Source organism: Bombina bombina, chromosome 6 (assembly GCF_027579735.1).
Source record: "Bombina bombina isolate aBomBom1 chromosome 6, aBomBom1.pri, whole genome shotgun sequence".
Classification (NCBI taxonomy): Eukaryota; Metazoa; Chordata; class Amphibia; order Anura; family Bombinatoridae; genus Bombina; species Bombina bombina.
Window position 1 is genome coordinate 156,614,883 of NC_069504.1, and position 23,964 is coordinate 156,638,846.

The window sequence follows — 23,964 nt, forward strand, 5'->3', positions numbered from 1 at the left end:
TATTAAACTTTATGGGCCGGATTGCGAGTGGAGCGCAAACGTTTGCACGCAAGCGATAAGCAGCTTGCTCACGTGGGGTTTACCGTTGGTATTACAAGTTAAAAGTAAACACGATCTCTTGAGCGCAATCGCGATTTATGCTAGAATGAATACCGCATCTTCAGAAGCTCTGGTTAACTGTTTCGTGAAACAAAAAAAGTGTCATAAAACACATAAAAAATACATTACAAAGTACAGTTACATAATTAACAAATAAGGGCAAACCGGCACTTACAATCTAAAAGAGTGGGAAAAATATCAAATGAAAATATTTCTATGAGATAAGGTGCTAAACCTCCAAAAATAACAATTAAATTACACAAAAGAGATAAATGATGGGGCTTACAGCACTATTCCCTACTGATAAAACATAGTCTGTGGGCTCCATGTACGAAGCAGCGAAAGCTGCTCCGTAGCCTTTGCGGGGCAGGTTCGCATATGCGAGCCTGCTTCCAGTAATGTAAGAAGCAGCGGTCATTAGACAGCTGCTTCCTACACCCTACGCCACCTCTTAGGTGGCGAAGCAAAATCACAGAGAGCACGCTCGCTCTCGGTGATTGACAGCCCCTTCAGTCGCGTGATTGGTCGCGCGATTGAAAGGGCGGGCATTACACACTCCGATGAGTGTGTAATGATACATACGGGCAAGCGGATCAATGGATCCGCTGCCCGTGTGTAGCGGAGGAGGGCGGACAGCTTCGCGAGTTAAGAAGCTGTCCGCCCGCCTCTTAGTACATGGCGCCCTTATTTATAAATTAAAATCATTAACAGAAGGTAATATCACATCTAATCACCCTGCTCACATAGTACCCTCCCACTGGGTAAGGTTACATAGTAATGAAAAAAGCAGAAGGAATAAGAAAATAAACAGAAAAAGTAAAAAAAGAAAGCATCGCACTAATCCCAAAGAGTCCTGGCCGATACACTGGAACCTCGGTATCAGGTGGGATAATGGAGAGGCAAGTTTGAAAAGATAGTGCAGCAAACAAGTTTCAGCCATACACAGCCTTTTTCAATGCTAAAATCGGTTATTTTTTACAGTAATTTTTTTTTAAATTTGTTAGCAGAATTTGAATAGGCATAAGGACGTGTTGTGTATTTTAAAACTATATCTAATGTCTAATGTTTTCATGGCTAAATATTTTACTCCTACTGATTTTCTGAATTCGTTTTCAATGAAAAGTAACAAAGAAATTAGATTTTAGATGATAAATGTCTGAACATAAAAGTGTTTGTAATATTTAGTAAATAATGACTCTTGTGTTGTTGGTTAAAAAAATAACACAAAATCCTTTTTTTTTTTTGCTATCTATATGTTGGCATTTTCCATAATTGGGTTTTTCTGTAATTAAATGTTATTTACTAAAAGTCATTGGACTGCTGGAAAAAAAAAACATGGAACAAGAAAAAAAGGAAAATAATCATTTAAAAAAACACTGATGCTGGTGTTTTAATGCAATTGTTAAAACATACTAAGTGGTGTGAACTGGTTCAGTGACAACACTGCTTTATCTCATGCTTTTAAGGGGGCAAGGGAGGGGAGAAAGCATTTTTTTCCTAAACCTTCACTCCCATGAAATGAAGGATTGCCTAGACTTGGCATTGATTTTCTATATCAACCAAAATGTTATAGGGATTTTCAGGTTGGCACCCAATCAGCTCTTGGCACAACATACACACAGATGGGCTTTGCTGGATGCATTGGTCGGTTTTACAAAACCTGCAATATTTGCAATGTTAGATTCTAGAATTTTGTCATTACAGAAAAAAATGTTGAGATTGTAAAAATGTAATTAAAGATAAGTTACTCCCGACATCTCATAGTTCTATTTATACATCAATATATATTTATTTATATATATATATATATATATATATATATATATATATATATATACATATATATATATATATATATATATATATATATATAAAGCAGCAAAGAGGAAGTCACTCACAGGGTCTTGCAAAAAGATAAAGTATTTTATATATATATATATATATATACATATATATATATATACATATATATATATATATATATATATATAGTAAAGCAGGTATGAATCCCATGGACGGGCTCCGTGTTGCAGCCAGGATCCAAATGAAGCAGGCACACAGGTTTTTTCAAAAACACTCCGGTTTATTGGCAATATTGTTTACCAAACGTTTCGGCTCAAACACGAGCCTTTGTCAATGGTGTACAAAACCACATTTGGTTTTGTATACCATTGACAAAGGCTCGTGTTTGAGCTGAAACGTTTGGTAAACAATATTGCCAATAAACCGGAGTGTTTTTGAAAAAACCTGTGTGCCTGCTTCATTTGGATCCTGGCTGCAACACGGAGCCCGTCCGTGGGATTCATACCTGCTTTACTGTTTGTTTCTCCCTAGTGAGAGCACCAGGTAGCTGACTTATTCGTGAGTGCCATTCACTTCTGCAACTTTATATATATATATATATATATATATATATATATATATATATATATATATATATATATTTATATAAAGCAGCAAAGAGGAAGTCACTCACAGGGTCTTGCAAAAAGATAAAGTATTTATTTTGACATTTCGGGTGTTACCCCTTTCTCAAAAAACAGCACAGTGTGAAACAGTATATTCACCCCCCTTAAATACCCCTGCACAGCAAACAATCAGTGTGGTAAACACCCTGGCACCTGGAAGTAAAACCACGTCACATGACACAAGGTCAAGCCCCGTTGGCATAGCAACCAGAAGCTCAGTAGTGTAAACCAAGTGAAAGTTAAAAACATAGTGAAAGTTAAAAACACAAGCAAAACAGATTGTTAGGAGCAATATACAAATACAAACTCTCTACAGGTAGCTTCTTCATCCATCCGTATTCCACCAGAAAGGTTAAGATCAGACACAGGGTAACCTGTACCACAACATTCATTGTATACCTCCTGCATTGTGTGTGCGGATGTTTTATGTAGGAAATACGGTGGTTGACTTAAGGACCAGAATGGCCAACCACCGGTCCACGATTCGTGCAGCATTGGATAAAGGCATATCTAATCAGCCGGTGGCATGGCATTTTGTGGAAGCAGGACACAAGGTAACCGACCTTAAATACATCATTATCGACCACATCCCCCCACCAAGCAGGGGGGGGGGGTGACAGGGCTAAAATTCTCTTACAAAGAGAGTCAAGATGGATTTTCAATCTTGGGACAATGACCCCCCGGGGGCTCAATGTCCACCTTGACTGGCACTGCTGTGTATAGGGACAAGACTCTCTAATGAACCCCCTCTCTATTTTCAAGACTGTTCCTGCCTTTGTTTCTTTCGGACATTATCTAATCAAGTAAGGTACACCATATAAGGGACTGCCTCTAACTATGTGTTTACGTTCTCTTGGGTATTTTCTTAAGTTATGTTTTTTGAAGTGTACTTTGTTCTTTGAAGTGTACTTTGTTTAAGTTGTCCTATTTTTTGCTTTGCTAAGTTGTCTGATATCTTCCATTGGGTATCTGCATTGGTTATGTGCCGTGGCATGGAGTGTGTGATAACGACTATCACTGCAGGTTCGACCAGGCTTGTGTGTTTTGCCCCTATGCCTCGCTACTTCTACCTGCATGAAATTACAGGGGGGACTTAAGAAGACCGCTATTGATAGTTTTATACCTGGGCTCCGCAAATTGTCCAGTAGTTCATTACCTGTACTTTATGATATGATATGGTTGAGGCTGTATATGGCTACGTGTATTTATGCTGTGTGATTACGGTCACCCTGGTGATTAACGCTATCTGCATGATAATATACTACTGCTTGTTTGTTTGTTAACATTTTTTGTTTAAACCCATGTTTGTATTTGCATATTGCTCCTAACAATCTGTTTTGCTTGTGTTTTTAACTTTCACTATGTTTGTAACTTTCACTTGGTTTACACTACTGAGCTTCTGGTTGCTATGCCAACGGGGCTTGGCCTTGTGTCATGTGACATGGTTTTACTTCCGGGTGCCAGGGTGTTTACCACCCTGATTGTTTGCTGTGCATGGGGTATTTAAGGGGGGTGAGTATACTGTTTCACACTGTGCTGTTTTTTGAGAAAGGGGTAACACCCGAAACGTCAAAATAAATACTTTATCTTTTTGCAAGACCCTGTGAGTGACTTCCTCTTTGCTGCTTTATCTATACTCTTGAAGTGCACCCGGGGCAAGGAGAGCTCAACGGAGCTATTTGAAGTTGGAGTGCTACTACACCTTCTACATGTATATATATATATATATATATATATATATATATATATATATATATATATATATATATATAATTTGATTTTTTTTGCACAATTATATATACATATTATATAATTATATATATATATATATATATATATATATATATATATATAAATCCAGCAAGAAGCGCACTCCAAAGGTCTTGTTTGGCGAAATGTCACTTTAATGTGAACGTTTTCGAGTCTAAAAGACTCGTCCTCAGACAGACAGTGTACAGTTGCACTTACCACCACCTAAGCTTTAACCGTGTCTGAGCAAGCCGTCACGTTCTTCCCAGTAGACATGCGTGAGTCTGCACTTAGCACCCAATAAGTGAATATAATAATACTGAAATGAATAGCAATAGAAATAACAAAAATGTGGCAAATGCAGACAGTGGAACAGCATAATGGAATGACAAACCACTAGATACGAATGAGCGAGCCGGTGTCAATCTGCGAGATCAGACGATACACATCCGGTATCAGTGCGGTTACCTAGGTAACTAACAACAACATAACCCGAAAAAGAAGTGGGTAATTTTGATCACCCAGGCGGACATCGGACTGGCTCAACACTAAAGAAACAGATAACGATATAGAAACAGATGACAATAAAGGCAAAACCGATCAATTGTGTGTAGTGAGGAAATCCGTGATCGCGCCGTAAGCTCAACAACAAAAGGTTACTATGGTAAGAACACAGCTCCCCCGTACATGTAGGATAGCTGATATGAGCTAGAACGGCAAGAACATATGGTGAACCTCAAACACATAATGGAATGCAGTACTGGTAAAAAGGCATGCCTAAGCAAATATTCTAACCAACCTGTTTAGTCATGGGCCCTATAAGCATGCCATAGGCTGTCAACAAATGGTTACCATGGTAATGATCGTCTGGACTAATCCCATCTTAGAAGGTTAATAAGAGCCAGAACAGCCCGCTCAGTGGGCACAAAAACAGCTAAAAGATGTATCATCCATAATAGAATTTAGCAAATAAAGGGGATAATGGCTGGGTGCAAAAAAGGCAGGATACAAAAAAACATTCAATAGGGTGCATAAACATATCAAAGATTATCCAAAATTAGATATAGGGTGTATATAAGCCTATAAAAACATAAGTCCAGAGGTCTAATGGACAATGGCTCATATAAATTTCCTTATAGGAAAACCTGCCAATCTAAATGGGTATTCAGACCCTTTGGCATAATGGTTTCAAGTTGGAAAGTCCATTTTGCCTCCCTCTGGAGCAATATTCTATAACAATCACCCCCTCTATTCATAGGGGGAATGTGATCAATAATAGTGTACTTCAGATAAGTGACTTTATGTTGGCATTCCAGGAAATGTCTGGCCACCGGTTGTTCCAAAGAACCTTTCTTAAGAGCTGTACGGATGGCTGAACGGTGATTCACCATCCTCATCTGTAGATCATCTGAGGTCTTGCCCACATAGTAAAGACCACAAATACAGTGTAATAAATACATAATGTAGGTCATAGTACATGTCAGGCCATACCTATGCTTATAGACTTTACATCTATGAGGGTGAGTGAAGGATGGTCCCGTAATGAGCCCTCCACAGGTTATGCATCCTAGGCATCGAAAGACACCCGGTTTCTTAGTATCCAACCAAGTAGACCATTTATAACATTGGATCAGGTCCGTTTTGATCAGAAAGTCTCTTAGAGATCTTGCCCTTCGGTAACCAATCCGTGGGGGTGTCATCTGGGTAAGTGGAAGGGTCTTATCCATTTTAATGATGTCCCAGTGTTTGTTTATAACATCCAGGAGGGTTTTCTTGTCACTAGTATATGTCGTGACAAACGTCATTCGTTTCTCTTCAAAGTTTTTTCTCCGTCCTTGTTCTTCAAGGAGTTTAGAGCTCTGAGTTTCCAGCAGTTTTTTGGGGTAGTCCCATGTGCAAAACCTTTGGATCATCTCCCCAAATTGTACTTCTCTATTAGTCTCCTCTGTTTTGTTCCTCACTACTCTCAATAATTGAGATTTCGGCAGTGCTTTTTTCAACGCCGGGGGATGACAGCTGGTAAAATGTAGTAGTGACTTCCTATTGGTATTTTTGCTGAACAGAGTGGAATGTTGTTTACCTTGATATTTATATAGATGAACATCTAAGAAGTCTATTTGTTTCCTGTCATATTGCATCTTAAATTTTAATGCAGGATTCACAAGGTTGAGGTTATGGAGCCATCTTTCCAAGTCCTCTGAGGAACCTGTCCATAACAGGAACAAATCGTCTATATACCTTTTGAAAAAGGTGATTTCATCCACTTTCAATAATCCAGTTTTGAACTCTTCAAAGCAGGACATATATAAATTGGAGTACAATGGGGCCATATTGGACCTCATCGCCGTCTCTGTAAGTTGGAGATAAAACTGCTGCTCGAATCTAAAATAATTTGTGGTTAGACAGATCTCCAGGAGATAGAGGAGGACCTCTGAAGGTGGGCCTATATACGGGAATCTAGAGAGTTGAAAAGCAATTACCTGTAAGCCCTCGGAATGGGGGATCACTGTATACAGGCTTGTTACGTCCAGAGTGACAAGGAGCACACCCTCACCTATTGTTTCCATCTCTGCTAGTAAACCCAGTAGAGTGACTGAATCCCTCAAAAATGAGGGCATATGTTGGACCAGCGGTTGCAGGAATGAATCCACAAAGGTGGCTATGGGCTGTGGCAAAGACCCAATGGCTGAAACTATGGGTCTGCCCGGGGGGTGTTGCAGTTGTTTATGGATTTCCGGTAAGGTATAAAATACCGAAATCCGAGGATGAGTAATTGTCAGAAACGAACATGTATGCTTATCAATAAATCCTTGTTCATGCATCAATAAGATGTAACAGTCAATCAGTTGGATCATGTTGCAGCAGTCTATAGGTCCTGACATCAGAAAGTTGGAACTGTATCTCATCCCTGTAATCGCTATAATTAAGCAAAACAACTACCCCTCCTTTGTCCGCATCATGGATAACAATGGTTCTGTTGTTGGCAAGTATTTTCATTGCATTCCATTCCACTGTGGAAAAGTTGTTGAAGGTATCATTGTCATGTTGTTTGATAGACTTGTTCATATCATCAAGCATAAGCCTGGAAAAAGTTTTAATTCTGGCATTGAAGGACTGGGGGGTATAGGTGGACTTTTTATGAAACTGTTTCTGTTTGGATTCCATGTCATTAAATTTTTATTTAAGACACAACTGACGCTGAAATTTCTTCACATCAATAAGTAAGTCGAAAGGATCAGTCCTGCATGTAGGTATAAAAGTTAAGCCCTTATTTAAAATTTTAATTTCAAGATCACTTAAAGCGTAAGTTGACCACAATGTTTTCTTGTCTCATTTCGGTTGCATGGGGGGTGTTTTTTTTCTTTATACCCTCCTCACCTCGTCCTTGTTCTTTTCCTATGTGATGGCCTGCTCAGACATGGTTAAAGCTTTGGTGGTGGTAAGTGCAACTGTACACTCTCTGTCTGAGGACGAGTCTTTTAGACTCGAAAACGTTCACATTAAAGTGACATTTTGCCAAATAAGACCTTTGGAGTGGGCTTCTTGCTGGATTTATAATTATTTCTTTGCTGCACCCAAGGCTACTACGTGGGAATTCAGGAGTGCACATTGTCTACAATATACACTACATGATTTGCTTGCACCCGATTACTTTATAAGAATTCTGGTTGAAAACAGCACCAAGACCTATACAGCCCTTTTTGCGGTATGACGACGATGGAGGAACAGACACCCACTGTAGGATCAGAGACAAGTGAGACCATCCCTGGAGCAAGTGTCTTTCAATTTACAGAAGCTGATGCCGACCTGATCTGGTTTGACAAGCTTATTACACGACCCACTACAGATAAACCTTCATTTGTTTACACACACCTTTTAAAATTAAAACAAAAGGAGACAGATCTCACCCTACACGGCACCTATCTGTCCGAGTACCATCGGAAAGGGTATATTCTACGTGGTTTCTGTATAAGGAATTTACTGACCATAGGCAGAAATAATCCTGCTTTTTGTGAGCGCTGGTATAGCATAGAAAACAAATGCTCACTAGATCTTGTGCTTCTAGTTATTCAGAAGGTCGCATGTCTATTGGCTCTGATTAAAAAGGAGATATCCATTTATGAGCTGCCCAATCTACTGAGACTACAGGCTGATACCAGCGAGGACTGGTTAAAGAAATTACAGGATAAAATAGACAAATATGAGTCCGATTTAATCGACTTTAAAAATAAAAAATTGGAAGCAGGGAGTGGGGACTATAGGGAAAAACGGGTTTACTTATGGCAACTCTCAGCCCAGGAATGACAGAGGCAACATTACTATCGTAAGAGACGCTCACGGTTCCAAAAACTCTGTAGGAAAAGAACAAGGACGAGGCGAGGGGGGTATAAAGAAACCCCCCCCCATGCCACCGAAATGAGACAAGAAAACATTGTGGTCAACTTGAGCGATTACGTTTTAAGTGATCTTGAAATTAAAATATTAAATAAGGGCTTAACTTTTATACCTACATGCAGGACTGATCCTTTCGACTTTCAGCGTCAGTTGTGTCTTAAAGAAAAATTTAATGACAAGGAATCCGAACAGAAACAGTTTCATAAAAAGTTCACCTATACCCCCCAATCCTTTAATGCCAGCATTAATACTTTTCCCAGGCTTATGCTTGATGATATGAACAAGTCTATCAAACAACATGACAATGATACCTTCAACAACTTTTCCACAGTGGAATGGAATGCAATGAAAATACTTGCCAACAACAGAACCATTAATATACATGAAGCGAGCAAAGGAGAGGCAGTTGTTTTGCTTAATTATAGCGATTACAGGGATGAGATACAGTCCCAACTTTCTGACATCAGGACCTATAGACTGCTGCAACATGATCCAACTGTGTTGTATAAACAACAGGTTGACCGTTACATCTTATTGATGCATGAACAAGGATTTATTGATAAGGATACATGTTCGTTTCTGACAACTACTCATCCTTGGATTCCAGTATTTTATACCTTACCAGAAATCCATAAAGAACTGCAACACCCCCCGGGCAGACCCATAGTTTCAGCCATTGGGTCTTTGCAACAGCCCATAGCCACCTTTGTGGATTCATTCCTGCAACTGCTGTTCCAACATATGCCCTCATTTTTGAGGGATTCAGCGACCCTACTGGGTTTACTAGCAGAGATGGAAACAATAGGTGAGGATGTGCTCCTTGTCACTCTGGACGTAACAAGCCTCTATACGGTGATCCCCCATTCCGAGGGCTTACAGGTAATTGCTTTTCAACTCTCTAGATTCCTGTATATAGGCCCACCTTCGGAGGTCCTCCACTATCACCTGGAGATCTGTCTAACCACTAATTATTTTAGATTCGAACAGCAGTTTTATCTCCAACTTACAGGGACGGCGATGGGGTCCAATGTGGCCCCATTGTACTCCAACTTATATATGTCCTGCTTTGAAGAGTTCGAAACTGGATTATTGAAAGTGGATGAAATCACCTTTTTCAAAAGGTATATAGACGATTTGTTCCTGTTATGGAGAAATTCCTCAGAGGACTTGAAAAGATGGCTCCATAACCTCAACCTTATGAATCCTGCATTAAAATTTAAGATGCAATATGACAGGGAACAAATAGACTTCTTAGATGTTCATCTATATAAATATCAAGGTAAACTACATTCCACTCTGTTCCTCAAAAATACCGATAGGAACTCACTACTACATTTTACTAGCTGTCATCCCCGGCATTGAAAAAAGCACTGCCGAAATCTCAATTATTGAGAGTAGTGAGGAACAACACAGAGTAGACTAATAGAGAAGTACAACTTGGGGAGATGATCCAAAGGTTTTGCACACAGTACTACCCCAAAAAACTGCTGGAAACTCAGAGCTCTAAACTCCTTGAAGAACAAGGAGGGAGAAGAAACTCTGAAGAGAAACGAATGACGTTCATCACGACATATACTAGTGACAAGAAAACCCTCCCGGATGTGATCAACAAACACTGGGACATCATTAAAACGGATAAGACCCTTCCACTTACCCAGATGACACCCCCACGGATTGGTTACCGAAGGGCAAGATCTCTAAGAGACTTTCTGATCAAAATGGACCCGATACAATGTTATAAATGGTCTACTTGGTTGGATACTAAGAAACTGGGTGTCTTTTGATGCCTAGGATGCATAAACCTGCGGAGGGCTCATTACTGGACCATCCTTCACCCACCCTCATAGATGTAAAGTCTATAAGCATAGGTATCGCCTCACATGTACTACGACCTACATTGTGTATTTATTACACTGTATTTGTGGTCTTTACTATGTGGGCAAGACCTCAGATGATCTACAGATGAGGAGGGCAAATCACCGTTTGGCCATCTGTGCAGCTCTTAAGAAAGGTTCTTTGGAACAACCGGTGGCCAGACATTTCCTGGAATGCCAACATAAAGTCACTTATCTGAAGTACACTATTATTGATCACATTCCCCCTATGAATAGAGGGGGTGATCGTTGTAGAATATTGCTCCAGAGGGAGGCAAAATGGACTTTCCAACTTGAAACCATTATGCCAAAGGGTCTGAATACCCATTTAGATTGGCAGGTTTTCCTATAAGGAAATTACTATGAGCCATTGTCCATTAGACCTTTGGACTTATGTTTTTATAGGCTTATATACACCCTATATCTAATTTTGGATACTCTTTGATATGTTTATGCAACCTATTGAATGTTTTTTGTATCCTGCATTTTTTGTACCCAGCCTTTTTTCCCCTTTATTTGCTAAATCCTATTATGGATGATACATCTTTTAGCTGTTTTTGTGCCCACTGAGCGCGCTCTTCTAGCTCTTATTACCCTTCTAAGATGGGATTAGTCCAGACGTTTGTTACCATGGTAACCGTTTGTTTAAAGCCTACGGCACGCTTATAGGGCCCATGACTAAACAGGCTGGTTAAAATATTTGCTTAGGCATGCTCCCTTTTTACCAGTACTGTGTTCCATTATGTGTTTGAGGCTCACCATATGATCTTGCCGTTCTAGCTCATATCAGCTGTCCTACATGTATGGGTGAGCTGTGCTGTTATCATAGTAACCTTTTGTTGTTGAGCTTACTGCACAATCACAGATTTTCTCACTACACACAATTGATCCGTTTTGCCTTTATTGTCATCTGTTTCTTTATTGTTATCTGTTTCTTTAGTGTTGAGCCAGTTCGATGTCTGCCTGGGTGATCAAAACTACCTGCTTCCTTTTCGGGTTATGTTGTTGTTAGTTACCTAGGTAACCGCACTGATACCGGATGTGTATAGTCTGATTACACAGATTGACACCGGCTCGCTCATTAGAATGTTATTTCTATTGCTATTCGTTTCAGTATTATTTTAATCACTTATTGGGTGCTATGTGTAGACTCACGCTGTCACAGATGATGACGCCCATTTGGGGTGTGTCTTTTGGGAAGAACGTGATGGCTTGCTCAGACACGGTTAAAGCTTTGGTGGTGGTAAGTGCAACTCTACACTGTCTGAGGACGAGTCTTTTAGACTCGAAAACGTTCACATTAAAGTGACATTTTGCCAAACAAGTCCTTTGGAGTGCGCTTCTTGCTGGATTTATAATTATTTCTTTGCTGCACCCAAAGTTACTAAGTGGGAATTCAGGAGTGCACATTGTCTACAATATAAATATATATATATATATATATATATATATATATATATATATATATATATATATATATATATATATATATAAAGCAAAGAAAGGCATGCTCTCTCTGGATTTGTGCAAAAAAAGTGCTTTAATAGCACATCAAACAAGTAACTTTTGGGGGATCAATCACCCCTTCATCAGACCAAGTGGGTGATTGATCCTCGAAACGTTACTTGTTTGATGTGCTATTAAAGCACTTTTTTTGCACAAATCCAGAGAGTGCATGCCTTTCTTTGCTTTATGAATACATTTGCCTGCACCCTGGTAGCTGCCCTTTAGGTGAGTGTGCGCTCTATATTTGAATTTTATATATATATATATATATATATATATATTTCAATATACATAGAACATATTCTGCTAAGCGCAGAAACATTGAACTGTGAAATAATTTACTGTGAATTCACCCACGATAAACCCCTTTTCGCTTGAGTGTAACTGTTAGCGCTCCACCTGTAATCTGGCCCATAATGTGTATTTTTTTGTTTTAGGCTTAGGTATAAGATCAAAATTGTTTCTTAAACAACTGAATCCCTACACTAATATGACAACGTCAGTGTAAATTGGGATCAGAAAATAGCTCTATAAATCACCAGTTGGGTAAAAGAAGTGTATATTTAGAAAGAAGACTCATTTCTTACACCTGTGTGTGTGTTTAATGTTGAAAATCTGAAGTAAAATGGTTGAGTGTTTGTTATACTGTTTAACAAAAAATACTTCTTAATGAAAAGAACTAGGAAGCAGTAAGCCTGACCCTACAGCAAAAGCATTTACTCCAGCTGAATCATGAACATCTAATTTTCTGCTTACATTTGAGTTATCAGCAGTGAAAAAAGAACATTTAATGAAATCTAAATAAGCATTCAGCAAAATGTTTCATGGCTACACATTTAATAGTTGACTGGGTAGAGCTGCAGCCACCGTTTCTACAGCTCTAAAGTCTGTAACACAAACATAGGAAGTATGAATTGATTGTGAAGAGGTTCCCTAGGAGATTAAAACTAATTGAGGGTAAAACCTGAGCATTGGCAGTAAGCTGTCTCAAATACTGACCTTTAGGTCATTGGTGTATTGTTCTGAATGTAATGTTGTATGAATTCTTTAACATTTGGGAAACAAGTCAATACTCGTGAGTAAAAATTGTGTAAATTGTTAAAGGGCCATAATAGCAAATCCTTACATGCTATAATCTTTAAGAGCATGGCATTTTAAGACTATGGAGCCTACACTACTGTGTGTTAAACCCTGTAAAAAGTTTAAACACATAGTAGAAATGCTGCTAGGGACCAACAAAGCACTAAGGGGCCAATTTATTAAGGGCCAAATGGCCCTGAATGCACCTATTTCCGCACGAACTCGGAAACAGGAGTTAAGTTGCATTGGCATCTTAACTAGTCTGCAGTGATCAACCCAATCGGATATGATCGGGTTGATTGCTACCCCCTGCTAGCGACCGATTGCCCGCAAATCTGCAGGGGCAGCATTGCACAAGCAGTTCACCAAAACTGCTTGTGCAATGTTAAATACAGACAGTATATGCTGTCGGCATTTAGCAATGTTGGGCGGACATGATCCGCTACAGCGTATCTTGTCTGTCCGACAGTTGGTAAATTGGCCCCATAGGATCACTAGGAGGAGGCAAAACATACACCAACACACAAAAGCTTTAATTTCTTCCCACTTACCATCATCCTCAGTCATTTTCTTTTGCCTCCTTAATGAGGAGCGAAGTGAAAGTGAAGTGCAAGATCCACTCATTGTTTAAAAGTGGTTCCTCTAACCAATCTGAGGCCCAAATCCTCCTCATAATAACCTGTAGTTCAAACTTCTGAGTGGGAGACAAGAAGATTTCAGCCAGACAGTGAAAAGTATTTTGTCAGCGAAGGAATGTCACAGGTCTCCAAGGTGAAATAAGGACTTTACCAATTTTCTGGTCTACAATGAACTGCTCTTTGTGGGCCCTCCTTAGGTGAAACTTGTCCACCAATCCCTTGGGTTGAGATGCTGTTACTAACCTAGATTCATGGCATCGTGCTCGCTTGTGGAAGCAAGATGCTGCAGCTGAGGTAAGCACAGCATACGGAGATGCTAAGAGTAAGTACCTGCACCTTCACATTCCGATGTTCATCATATAGGGGAATACGTTCTAAGTATTTCTAAATATATATTCCTATATATCTTTGTATATATCTATACCTTTATATAATGATATATATATAATTTCAAATGATGGAAGGCACTCACTGGGTCTTAATAAACAAATGCGGAGTACAACAAAACAATTATAGGGATCAAATGGGTAGAGGGCCCTGCCAAGAGTTGCACTGTTATAGTCAGCTCTTAAGAAGGTGATCTACAAACAGCTGGACTCTTAGGGGGCCTATCTATCAAGCTCCGAATGGAGTTTGACGCCCTGAGTTTCTGGTAAGTCTGCAGGCTCGCCAGAAACAGCAGTTATGAAGCAGCGGTCTAAAGACCGCTACTCCATAACCCTGTCCGCCTGCTCTGAGCAGGCAGACAGGAATCGCCACAGTTCAACCCGATCGAGTATGATCGGGTTGATTGACACCTCCCCGCGAGTCTGCAGGGGGTGGCGTTGCCTGCTGGTGCAATGCTGAATACGGAGAGCGTATTGCTCTCCGCATTCAGCGATGTCTGTCGGACCTGATCCGCACTGTCGGGTCAGGTCCGACAGACTTTTCATAAATAGGCCTCTTAGGCTTACATGCTAAGGGGGTTCAGGGGATAGCAATGGAGGAGAGGAACTGGTATAAAGTAAGTTTAGCGTAGGTTGTATGCATCCCTGAACAGTAGAGTCTTTTGGAGCGCTTGAAGCTTTCAAACTAGGGGAGAGTCTTACGGAGCGAGGCAGAGAGTTCCACAAGATGGGAGCCAATCTGGAGAAGTCCTGTAAACGGGAGTATGATGAGGTAACAAGAGAGGAGGAGAGTAGGAGGTCATGAGCAGAGCGAAGGAGACGGGAGGGAGAGTATCTGGAGACAAGGTCTGAGATATAGGTGGGAGCAGTGCAGTTGAGGGCTTTGTATGTCAGAGTGAGAATTTTGTGTTTGATCCTAGAGGCAAGAGGAAGTCAGTGAAGTGATTGGCAGAGAGGTGCAGCAGATGAAGAGCAACGTGTAAGGAAGATGAGTCTGGCATTGGTATTCATTATGGATTGTAAAGGAGCTAGGCAGCAGGTGGGGAGACCAGAGAGGACAGAGTTGCAGTAATCAAGGCAGGAAAGAATGAGAGAGTGGATTAAAATCTTAGTTGTGTCTTGTGTAAGGAAGTGTCTAGTTTTAGAGATGTTTTTAAGGTGGAAGCGGCAGGCTTTAGCCAAGGGCTGAATGTGAGGAGTGAAAGAAAGATCTGAGTCAAATGTGACACCGAGACATAGGGCATGCGAGGTAAGGGTAATTATGGAGTTGTCGACAGTTATAGAGAGATTTTTGAAGACGGGGGGAAATGAGGAGCTCCATTTTGGAGAGATTTAGCTTGAGGTAGTGAGAGGACATCCAGGAAGAGATGTGAGAAAGACAGTTAGTGACATGAGTTAGCAAGGAAGGAGATAGGTCTGGTGCAGAGAAGTAGATTTGGGTGTTGTCGGCATACAAATGATATTGGAAACCGTGGGACTTTATTAGGGAACCTAGTGATGACGTGTAGATTAAGAAGAGAAGGGGACTGAGGACAGAGCCTTGCGGTACTCTGACAGAAAGTAGTGATGGGGCAGAGGAGACCCCAGAGAAGGTTACACTAAAGGTACGGTTTGAAAGGTAGGAATAGAGCCACGAGAGGGCTGTATCACAGATGCCAAAGGATTGGAAGGTTTGGAGCAAAAGAGGGTGGTCAACAGTGTCAAGTGGCCTTTTGATTTTGCTGTAAGTAGGTCATTGGTAACCTTAACATTTGCTGTCTCTGTGGAGTGATGGGGATGAAATCCAGATTGCAGTGGGTCAAGAAGAGAGTTTAACGTAAGGAAATGGGATAGGTGTGCATATACTAGTTTTTTTAGAAGCTTTGAGGCAAGAGGGAGGAGGGAAATAGGGCGGTAGTTAAATGGGAAGGTAGGATCAAGGGAAGATTTTTTGAGGATAGGTGTGACCAGTGCATGTTTCAGCGATGAGGGAAATATACCGGTGCTGAGGGAGAGGTTGAAAATGTGTGTTAGTATAGGGGTAAGGGTAGCAGAGAGGGAGGGGAATAGATCTTAGGGGATAGGGTCAAGGGGACAGGTAGTGAGGTGAGAGTGCAGTATAAATGCCAAAACTTCTTCCTCAGTAACAGGGGAGAATGAGCTAAGTTTAAGGTTATGTGGGTTGTGGTTGATTGAGAGCATTTGAGGGGGTGAGAGAATGGAATTATGTTGAGAGCTGATTTCATTTCTGATGGAGTCGATTTTGTTATTGAAGTGGCTGGCAAAGTCTTGAGCTGACAGAGAAGTTGTATTAGGAGGTGGGGGAGGGGGGAGGAGAGTATTGAAAGTTGAGAACAGACATTTTAGGTTTGAAGAAAGATTAGAGATAAGAGTAGAGAAGTAGTGTTGCTTATGGAGATTAAGGGCAGAATAGTAGGAGTTCAAGATGAATTTGTAATGAAGAAAATCATCTGAACTCTGAGATTTTCTCCAGTGCCACTCAACAGTATGGGAACATCTGCGTAGGTACCGTGTCAGAGGAGTATGCCAGGGCTGAGGATGAGTGTGTGATTTTCGAGCTATGGTAAGAGGGGCGAGATTGTCAAGGACAGATGTAAGGGTGGAATTATAGTGGCGGATAGATTGTTCAGGGCAGGAAAAGAAGGGCAAGGATGAGAGGAGAGGTTAGAGGAAATTAGCAAGCTATTGCTGATCTAATGACATAATGCTTCTGTGAAGTTTGGTGTGAGGAGTAGAAGGTGGGAGAGTTGTAGGGAGGGATGATATGTTGCAAGTAAGGAGATCATGGTCAGAAAGAGGAAAGGGGGAGTTTGTGAAGTTTGAGAGAGTCCATTGATAGCTAAAAATCAGGTCAAGAGAGTGACCATCTTTGTCAGTGGGAGAATCAGTTCATTGTGAAAGACCGAAAGAGGAAGTGAATTGCAGAAGTTGTTTTGCAGAGGAGGCAGTGGGATTGTCAAGAGGGATGTTGAAGTCACCAAGAATGAGGGCAGAGGTGTCTGAGGAAAGGAAATAAGGTAGCCAGGCAGCTAAATGATCTGGAAATCGAGTTGAGGAGCCAGGGGGTCACTATATGACTGCAACACATATAGAGAAAGGAGAGAATAAGCAAATCATGTGGGTTTCCAATGAGGGAAATGTGAGGGAAGAGATGTGATGTATTTGTTGAAAGGTGCAACAAGAGGCAAGACGAGACGAGGTGCAGGGCGGAGAGAGATTGTTTAGGAACAGGTAAAGTTCATGAGTACAAAAGTAAGGTGAGTTTACAAGAGATGGGCCAATGAACAGTGCAGGTAGAGAGGGAGTAATTGAATAATGTAGTTTGTTATAGAGACAAGAGGCAGCAAAAAGGAATATGAATCCATTGAGCATGTTTACAAAAGTGGGAACCAGTTAAACAGATAAGACACAGTATTACAGTAGCAATTACATAAGAAAACAATAAGGTATATAAAACATAATTTTACAAAAATACTTGCCTTGTGTCTTTCCCCTTACCCAATCCTTGTTAAATTCTTGTATAATTCTAATGTTAATGCCTCACTTATAAAATATTCACTTAATTCTTGTATAATTCTATTGTTAATGCCTCTCTTATAAAATGTTCATTTATTTCTTGTATAATTCCATTGTTTATGCCTCACTTATAAAATGTTCACTTAATTCTTGTATAATTCTATTGTTAATGCCTCACTTATAAAATGTTCACTTTGAAAATGTGAACATATGCTATTGTTACAATGTGCACTCCCCAGGCAATGCACCCCTGCGCAATGCACCTCCCAAACTAGTGTGAAATATAGGCAGGCAGGGCAGTCAGCTGAGTCCTCTAAATTTAGTTGATTGCTAATCAAAGACAATTTGAAAGGCCAATTGGAAAGTTAGTTTCTGGTCTGGTCAGGGTGAGATAAGTTAAGTAAACAGACAATAAAATTTGGAGGAGGTTAAAGCTATGGCATAAGACAGCTATACATTTTAGAATAATAGCAAGTATTGATAATGATTGAGCATCACATGGCAATTAGCTAAACATTAGAAGTAAGACATTGGATAACAGTACAACAAATGTAGGACTAAATTAACAACCTAAAATCATTTGCTCTATGTACATACACACATAACAAAAGAGAGTTGCAGGAGAGGAAAAGACACCAGAGTGCAGTGAATAGTGTGCAGATTGACAGGGAATCTATTCACGTACCGAAAGAGAGTTGCAGGAGAGGAAAAGACACCAGAGTGCAGTGAATAGTGTGCCGATTGACAGGGAATCTATTCACGTATCGGAAGAGAGTTGCAGGAGAGGAAAAGACACCAGAGTGCAGTGAATAGTGTGCATATTGACAGGGAATCTATTCACGTACTAAAAGAGAGTTGCAGAAGAGGAAAAGACACCAGAGTGCAGTGAATAGTGTGCAGATTGACAGGGAATCTATTCAGATACCGAAAGAGAGTTGCAGGAGAGGAAAAGACACCATAGTGCAGTGAATAGTGTGCAGATTGACAGGGAATCTATTCCCATACCGAAAGAGAGTTGCAGGAGAGGAAAAGACACCAGAGTGCAGTGAATAGTGTGCATATTGACAGGGAATCTATTCACGTACTAAAAGAGAGTTGCAGAAGAGGAAAAGACACCAGAGTGCAGTGAATAGTGTGCAGATTGACAGGGAATCTATTCAGATACCGAAAGAGAGTTGCAGGAGAGGAAAAGACACCAGAGTGCAGTGAATAGTGTGCAGATTGACAGGGAATCTATTCCCATACCGAAAGAGAGTTGCAGGAGAGGAAAAGACACCAGAGTGCAGTGAATAGTGTGCAGATTGACAGGGAATCTATTCACGTAACGAAAGAGAGTTGCAGGAGAGGAAAAGACACCAGAGTGCAGTGAATAGTGTGCAGATTGACAGGGAATCTATTCACATACCAAAAGAGAGTTGCAGGAGAGGAAAATACACCAGAGTGCAGTGAATAGTGTGCAGATTGACAGGGAATCTATTCACAAATCAAAAGAGAGTTGCAGGAGAGGAAAAGACACCAGAGAGCAGTGAATAGTGTGCAGATTGACAGGGAATCTATTCACGTACCAAAAGAGAGTTGCAGGAGAGGAAAAGACACCAGAGTGCAGTGAATAGTGTGCAGATTGACAGGGAATCTATTCACGCACCTGAAAGTAGAAGAGAGAGAGTTAATGATGTAGTGTGCATTTCTTCAGCAGATGTCATCCATCTTGCAAAAAATGTACCTCTTTTAATTTATAAGGTGAAATTGGACTTATCGGAGAAAAGTTGATACATTGATCTGGTTATTTGGGTAAAATATAAGAAATTGTATATTTAATATTTTAATCAAATAAATTAATTATTGCTACAGTCTTACTGAAGCTGGTACACTTAAAGAGCACAATTGGTATTTAAAGCTTATTTTCATTATCCTGTATAGTTTAAAACTAGTCTTTTGTATACTAAGTAATTAATTTATTTGCTAGGTAAAGATCCTTTGTGTTACATATTTTGAAGGCAGGCCTATTATTGTAAGTAAATGTCTCTGGTGTGCATTAAGTTATTTGCAATTATAAATTTTAGAACTTGCATCAATTGTAGCTAAAAAGAGTTTATTTCAACTCAGATAAATTGGCTGTTAAAGCATCTTGTTATATTGTTTAACCAAGCACTGTTAAAGTTAGTGATCCATACTCTGGTATTTTATTGTGATATTTTAATGCGATTCATTGTGAATAAGGTAAATTGTAAAGGTATATTCTTATGATCTTTGTATAGAATATTGTAACAGTTTAAGTGTGTATCATTTGATTCTTTGGCATCTACTTCTCAAGCCGTCAACCACAAATACACTGGAATTCCGCAGCGTATTTGTGGAGAGCCTGATTCCCCTTAGTTATCAAAGCCTACAGACCGGCAAAAGTTGAATTTTGTGACGTAATATATGATCCGCCGGACTCAGTCCGACACAGATCGATGCTTACGTCATTACAGATGTTCTGAATGCAAATTCGGCACAATCTGACTACTTTTGCTAGTTATCAAATTTCTACCAGGTACGCTCGGCACTAGTCTGGCCCAGCGTACCTTTTTTCAATCCGCCGCCCTAGAGGCGGCGGATGCCATAGGAATCAATGGGAGTCTGAAAGCAGCGAAAGCTTATGTTCGCTGCTGCCCGATATCCCATTGATTCCTATGGTAATGTTTACACCTAACACCCTAACATGTACCCCGAGTCTAAACACCCCTAATCTGACCCCCCTACACCGCCGCCACCTACATTATACTTATTAACCCCTAATCTGCCCCCCTACACCGCCGCCACCTACATTATACTTATTAACCCCTAATCTGCCGGTCTGACACTGACGCCACCTACCTAGACTTATTAACCCCTAATCTGCCGCCCCCAACGTCGCTGCCACTATATTACATTTATTAACCCCTAAACCTAAGTCTAACCCTAATACCCCCTAACTTAAATATAATTTAAATAAATCTAAATAAATATTCCTATCATTAACTAAATTATTCCTATTTAAAACTAAATACTTACCTATAAAATAAACCCTAAGCTAGCTACAATATAACTAATAGTTACATTGTAGCTATCTTAGGTTTTATTTTTATTTTACAGGCAAGTTTGTATTTATTTTAACTAGGTAGAATAGTTATTACGTTTAGATAAGGTTTATGAGCCAGTTCACTGAAAGATCAGATTTAGGCTCTTTCCGTTTTGTTTCATACAAAAATTGCAAATATTTCTAAATTTGAGGCCTTGAGGCCTTTGTTCAGGCTCTGATCAGAACTAAACCAGTTATTCGTCCAGTTTCTCCTCTTTGGAAACTTAATCTGGTTTCGAGAGTTCTTTAAACTCCTCCTTTTGAGACCACGTATGGTGTATATCTTCAGCTTCCATCCTGGAAGGTTCTTTTCCATTTAGCTATTTCTTCAGCTAGAAGGGTCTCTGAGCTTTCAGCTTTGTCATGCAAACCTCCTTTTCTGATTTCTCATCAAGATAAGGCTGATCTATTCTTCACACTAGCTAAACCTTTCTTCCTAAGGTGGTTTTTACAGATACTATCAAATAAGAAATTGGGGTTCCTTCTTTTTGTCCAACTCCTAAATTTATCAGACAGGTAAACATAAATGTAGTAGTTTTGCAATGCATTGATTAATGCAGACATACCCAATGCATATATACTATATATATATATATATATATATATATATTTATTTTTTTCTAGACAACAAAATTGCTTTTAATTATCTGTAATGCATTAGTATAAGCTAAAATGATCTAATTTATAAATATATACCAATGATAAAAGACTGGGGCAAAAAGCTGTGATAGTTGTTAATATTATCTATACAATGCATTATAAAAGTGTCAGATCTTACTTACCCTTCTAAGAAATAAATGGTCTAAACTTGCAATGATTGACTGGTATAGTTTATCCCATAGCCTAATTTTGGTTAATTGCATCTGAAAAAAGACTGTACCCTTCTATACTAGTTTTTATAGTAGAGACAAATTTAAAATATATTTAATAAATGCAATTTATGTGCAAATTATGTATCTAAAAGTCTTTATTTTTATCTTTCACACTCCTCCCACTACCAACGTGCTAAAGACACCTGCAGTTTTACCTAGTTTTCTCTTCAGTTACGTTTTCACACAATTTACAGATTGTGTAGGCACTTCTAAAGTTAAATTCACTTAAAATTAAGTATTTAGCAGCAGACTAGGATTATTTTGTTCATAGAGGAGAGGCTGATCTTGTAAATAACACAATAAGTCCTTGATTGTCCAAGAATTTTCAGTTTAAGAATTCATGAAATGTATTTTAAAATTGAGAGTGAATTTATGTTCCTGCTGCATATATCCGACTAAAAACAGATGCTTTATTATATAATTTTAATACAGTATTGATCTGAACAAGGGATTGTCAGTGGGACTGAATCTAATAAGATTACACAAAAATTTTACTCCTTAATTAATTGAATTTACTTTATTAAATTAAAGGCACATTTTGAACACTGTTATTATTTTATGTCAAATTACAGGTCAGCATCAGCGCTACAACAAACTAAAAGCTGCCAAAAAGGCATTAAAGGAACTGATTTTCATCTCTGATAAAAAATCCCCCCCAAAATAAAAACACCCCCTAATCTAATACTAAACTACCAATAGCCCTTAAAAGGGCTTTGTAGGACATTGCCCTAAGTTAAACAGCTCTTTTACCTAAACAAATTACCAATTAACCCCTAACAGTATAAAACCCCCACCCACCAAACGCCCAAAATAAAAAAAAAAATAACACTAAAAAAAACTAAACAACCTGTTTCCCCTAAATGTTTATGCATGCAGCTCTTTTACTGCCCTTAAAAGGGCAATCAGCTCTTTTCCAGCCCAATAAATCCCTAATCTTAAAAATGAAAAGCCTCACAAAAATTAAAAAAAATCCTAACACTAAGCCCCAAATAGGTACTCACCCTTCCTGAAGTCCGGCGGAGAAGGTCTTCTTCCAGGCGGCTCCATCATCTTCTATCTTCATCCGGACCGTCAAGGACCGCCGCCGTTGAGGACCGCCATTGAGGATCCACGCATCGTAATGCCAGCTCCGCACTTCTGCTCTGCTCCACCTTTGCTCTGGATGAAGATAGAAGATGATGGAGTCGCCTGGAAGAAGACTTTCTCCGCCGGACTTCAGGAACGTTGAGTACCTATTTGGGGTTTGGTGTTAGGATTTTTATTTATTTTTTATTTTTAAGATAAGGGATTTAATGGGCTGGAAAAGAGCTGATTGCCCTTTTAAGGGCAGTAAAGGAGCTGAATGAGTCTGCCTAGGTTTAGCCTGTCAAAAATACCATCAAGTGAACAAAGCAAATTTGATGATAAAAGTAAATTGGAAAGTTGTTAAAAATTGCATGTCCTATCTGAATCATGAAAGTTTATTTTTGACTAGACTGTCCCTTTAAGGGGGGGTTTAGTAATTTTTAAATGTAAAAGAGCTGTTTATCTTAGGTCAATGCCCTACAAAAGGCCCTTTTAAGGGCTATTGGTAGTTTAGTAGTATTGGTAGTTTAGATTTAGCGGGTGTTTTTATTTTGGGGGGCTTTTTTATTTTCATATCGATTAGGTTTAATTTTTTTTATTTTTGATAAATTTGTTTATTTTTTCTGTAATTTTAGAGTTAATATTTAATTATGTTATTCGCGGATTAGGGGTTAATAATTTAATTATTTTGCGATGAGGGGGTTTGCGGTTTAGGTGATTGTTAATACTTTGTGTGGGAGGTTAGGCTATTTTTGTTATACTTCGTGCAGGCAGTTACTTTTTTTAAAATTTCTTGCGGGCGGTTACGCTGCATCCAGGTTGATTCTTTTGGCTGTGCAAAGCTGCATCCAGGTTGATTCTTTTGGCTGCACGCACAGCCAGCATTCTTTTGGCTGCCTCGCTCAGCCAACATTCCTTTGAGGATGCAGGCGCAATCGGTGACGTAGACGGACGCGTTACAAACGCGATTATAGTATATATATATATATATATATATATATAAATAATATCTAGCTATCATCTATCAATATATGCATATGCAAACACACTCTGTTTTATATAAATCAAAAACAATGAAGAAAAATCGGTACTCCCAAAATGCTTTTATGTGAATTGTATTATAGTTTCAATACAATGTATCAATACATTTGTGACCAACACTGGGTCAGTTCACATACTAGATTATGTGAGTTCCTTGCCCACATGCCATTTC

The 23,964-nt window shown here is 39.4% G+C and overlaps 1 protein-coding gene across 1 annotated transcript in view; it reads left to right on the forward strand.

The window, feature by feature from the left end:
• GRM8 (glutamate metabotropic receptor 8) overlaps positions 1 to 23,964 on the forward strand; it is a 2,175,877-nt gene that overhangs the window by 284,013 nt on the left and 1,867,900 nt on the right. The gene's annotated exons all lie outside the window — the stretch shown is intronic.